Source organism: Halyomorpha halys, unplaced genomic scaffold, assembly GCF_000696795.3.
Source record: "Halyomorpha halys isolate HHAL.00 unplaced genomic scaffold, Hhal_1.1 Scaffold320.1, whole genome shotgun sequence".
In the NCBI taxonomy this organism is placed as follows: domain Eukaryota; kingdom Metazoa; phylum Arthropoda; class Insecta; order Hemiptera; family Pentatomidae; genus Halyomorpha; species Halyomorpha halys.
The window spans coordinates 1,246,412-1,251,173 of NW_027116715.1; positions in this window are offsets into that span (position 1 = coordinate 1,246,412).

Below are 4,762 nucleotides of genomic sequence, written 5' to 3' on the forward strand. Positions count from 1 at the left end.
ATATAAACATATTTTAATATGTGTGACACTATTGTTTACATTGAAAGACTTCAGTTGTAAATTATTTTAAATTCTGCTATGTTGTAAAATGGAATTGTAATGAATACATTATCTTTTTTTCGGTGCGTTTAATTTATATGTTATATATTTCTAAAATTAATTTTTTCGTCTATAGTTGGACTTCTCGGATTTGATTAAGAATGAACGCCCTGAAATTAATTTCTAATGATACTGCTGGGAATCGAAACCGAATACCTGTTCTTCAAGCTATGTGGGATCTTTATCAAAATTTTATCAGCCACCAGTTTATGTTTTCTTATAATTTATTTCACTAGTCTAGATTTTCAGAAAAAAATCTACTTCTGTCATTTTTTTTACACTTATGAATTAATATTCGTATCATTAAATCTAATCTAATTTGCGGCAACATTTATTAAATTTCGTGTTAAAATGAATATAAAATTGTTATTGCTGAAATTTATTTTTATCCGCGTATCTTAATTTATTTGAATAATTAATTAACAGTTTGATATATAGTTTGAAAAAAGAGAACCGGTCGACAAGTCTGATCTGTTTATTGTCAAAAATGAAAATGTTTACCACAAACAAAATTAGATTATTTTCAAAATATCTTTACAAAAAGTTTGATAAATGAGATATAGAAATAACCGTATTAAATGAAGCAACATCTGCCGCCCATTTATTCTCCGAGATCAGGAACCAAGTTTCCCAGAAACACAGACATTATTATTAAAAAAATAACTAAAATAAGTATTCATATCCAGGACTAACAAATTAAGATTGTAATATTTTACTTAAATTAAAGTATTAAGCTCAATAAAACATTAACCCGTTTCTGTTAGAATAGACTAGTTAAACGGCAAGAATAAAATCTTCCAAGCATTTATTTCGGCTTATAGAACTACAGAAAACATAAAACTCTGATTAATTCAAATTGTTTTACATACACATATATATATATTATCATTGTTTAAATATACTCATAATATTCTCATATTTTACTATTAATATATTTTCATATATTAACCTGCAGTGTATTTAAACAATGATACAAAAATTTGACGTACAGGAAAGCTTAAATTTACATCGCTTAGCAGTTTTGAAAAAATGATTATGTGGTATGTATTAATTTGTTTAAAATTCAAAGTGTTTCATTATCAACCTTTATTTTAATACTTCTGATGTTATTATTTCTTTAGAATCTGAATTTTTTTATTTTTTTTAAATAAATTGTTTTTTCCCTCCTAAAGTTTATATAATCAGTCACTGTAAAGTTTTCAATGGCGCAGAGGGTTTATATTAACTATAATTTTAAATGGAAACAAAATTCATTACTAATTAACTTGTATACTATATTTATAGTTTGAAAGCAAATATCGTGGGGTTAGTGGTAAAAGTGATTCAAATTCTATTTTATTCAATTCCAATTGATCATTTTTACCTCTAATCGAATGATATTATTAATAGTAAATTAATTTTATTAATAAATAAATATAATAATGAATAATTTATTCTAATTTTTAAAATTTACTATTTTAAATGGTACTAAAACAATAAAAATCAGAAACAAATATTTTATATCTGTTCTCATATTTAAATCAATACTAAAAAAAAATTTGGGGGGTATTATTATTCATGTCGAAGTATTATATTTGTAATGAGTGGTGGAATAATTATTTAATTTCATACAGACGTTTAAAAAACTAAATATGGATTGTTTAAAATGATGAAACATTATACAAATCAGTAATAAAAAAAAATTGTAAGCTGTCTATAATTTTCATATAACAATTATGTAATAACCGAGAAAATCGCTTAAAATTACAGTAAATAAATTTTGATTATAAATTGATCTTATGGTCAACATTTACAACCCATAATTACTAGTATTTAAGGGAGAATTTGAAGTTATTAAATTTTCAGATGAATAAATTATATGTCTGAAATGACTTCAATAAAGGATAAATATACAGACTCATTTTTTAAATGTATTTTATATCTGCTTCATTCATTACGTCGAACGCTCTGTACCTAAGCAATGGAAAATTTGCATGGGACTAATTAAGTCGGAAAAATGTTTCCAAAAATAAAATAAAATGTCTCTTACGCCCCTTACATCCGCTGGGTACATATATAATTATATAGATATATATACAACATACAGTATATATTTGCATATATTGCCTCATCATGAAATACTAATCCCCACCTTCGCGAATACGTTATTGGATAGGCGCTGAATTATACCATGCCGCAAGTCATTTCTGTAAGGACGGTAATAACTCTGGTTTAGCGCTTCAACTTCTTATTTTTTATATAAACTTATTATGTTTATAATATATTTATACATGTTTCGCGTAAGTTTGTAGCAATATATATAGAGGTTAAAGATGGACTCAAAAACGACAAGTTCATATAGACCATTTCCGATTCTCGGCAGAAAAGGAGTAAATTGATATTTTGTTTTTTAAAAGCAAGTCACTTTTTAAGTTTGTCAAGTTAAAATTTTTAAGTTAGGTAGTCCTAAATTGCAGCAACAGCAATGCATACTAAACAAAATTTTCTTCAAAATAAGTTTATACAATATGTTTTTGTTAAAACCTTTTAAAAGAGGAGAGATTTCATGCGTTCAAATATCGCAAAGTTTTCCTAAATTTATTTTAAAAATTTATTAACAAATCATGTGAAATAAAATATTTAATGTGGGTTTAACTAATATTAAAAAAATATAGATAAAGAAATGTTTTTATGAATAATGATGTTATTATTGTGAAGGTATTAAAAGATATTGTTTTATTGTAATATAAAAAATTTATTAATACCCAGAAAAAAAAATCCTTTTTAATCAAATAAATGTATATTAAAACAATCATTAATAATCACCTAATCAGTTGGAAATTTTTAAAATCTGATAATTAAAAGTAGAACTTAGTGTTATGTTTCTACCAAATCTTATATACAAATTTCCGTTTTGCATAAGTACACCTATATTTATTTATTGACGTTTCGATCATTTGTGTTCTTTTTCAAAGTTGATTGAAAAAATATTCTTATTGGAAATCATAACAATTAGTTTAAAGGAAATTAAAATTATAAGAACATCAATCATATACATTCAGAAATATTTTATTATAATTAAAAACCATATACCCTTATGTTTTATTGAAAAGTATATAAAAAATGAAAAAGTTATGGTTTCGTACTTAAATGAATAATAAAAGTACAATAGAAACATACAAAATAGTTGCGAGCCAGTTTCTCAAATTCAATATCTGTAATGATAGTGATGAAGTGCCAAAGTAATTATCAATGTGGATATTATCTCTTCTCCTAAAACTTATTTATTATTTTTTATTTTATTTATTTATTGATATTTACAACTGTATAAAAAAATACAACCAGTAAATTTGATCATAATGACATAATGATATGATACAGGACGTAGAGAAACTACCCAGTAGTAGAACTCTAAAAACAGTTTACAATATAAGGTCACGAGGCCATCTTCTTTTCAGGCGCCTCGGAGGATTGCCAGGAATGGAAGAGGAAGCAAGGTTAGAAACGAGTGAGTTTGGGTGGTTAGGGAGTTTATTATGGAAGGAATGATATCGGGTTCGGGCTAGATCGGTTACATAAGGAACATTTAGGTCTTTATGGATGGTTTTCTCCTAAAACTTAAGATTTAGAAATAGGTATTTAGGTAAGCTCTATTTGTTGGAGCGCCTACAAACACATCATACACTTGTCGAAATTGACGTTTAAGCTGTTACAATCATTTCAGGATGGCATGCTCAGAAAAATTGTCAAAGACTCCTTTGTCCTCCTCTCGATAGAAGAAGACAACCAAAATTTTTCCCGAGCTACTAATATTAAAAAGAAATGAAATGATCTATGCTCAACACACGAAGTTTATCGATAGCTTACAACAATCAGGGAATGATTTGTTCTACCAAATCATACCAAGACCTCTCCCCTCCATAGAGTAGATTAATTTAATTCTTATTTGTTTTGACTAATTTTTTTCTTTTTTGAGTTTTAAATATATTAGAAATACTCAAGCTATATTGAATAAATTCATATAAACTGCTTAAAATGTAACTAGATTACAGTAGATAAAAATGAAATGAATATCGTTAAAACTTACCGGAAGAAAAAACAAAGGGGATAAAAAAAAAAATCTTGTATTTTTACATTATAATGTATTTTACAAGATACTGTATTCTAAATTAATTATTTATTTTAAATGTCTCGAAAAAATGCAGGTGTCTACTAATTTATATTCATTTAACTTTACTCACTATTTCGACACGTTAGAATGTATAATAAACAACTAAAAAGGTATGGCAAAACCATTTTTCCCTTTGTTTCACGTTCAGATCTGAGAATAATTTAATAATATTTTGTCTCTGAGATATTTAAAAATTACAATACTCTTTAAATGTTTGAAGTTCCTCCGCAGTCTATGCTGTTTCAGTTCTGTTACTATACGAAGCAATCATTTTTTTTTTTTTTTCGTTTTTTAGAATTATAATATTATCTGAAAGGTTTCGTGGTGGTTATATTATGGAGTTGCCTTAGGGTGATATCGCCGCTCGTTATTTTACTGGATAGCGAGTTTTATCTTTATCTCCCATCTTTCTCCACATCATCCCCGTCCATAAATCCCTTAGCACTGCAAGCCTCTCCAGCTTTTGGTATTTATGCCCGATATTAAATGTAGAATTAGACTCATATTTTCGTC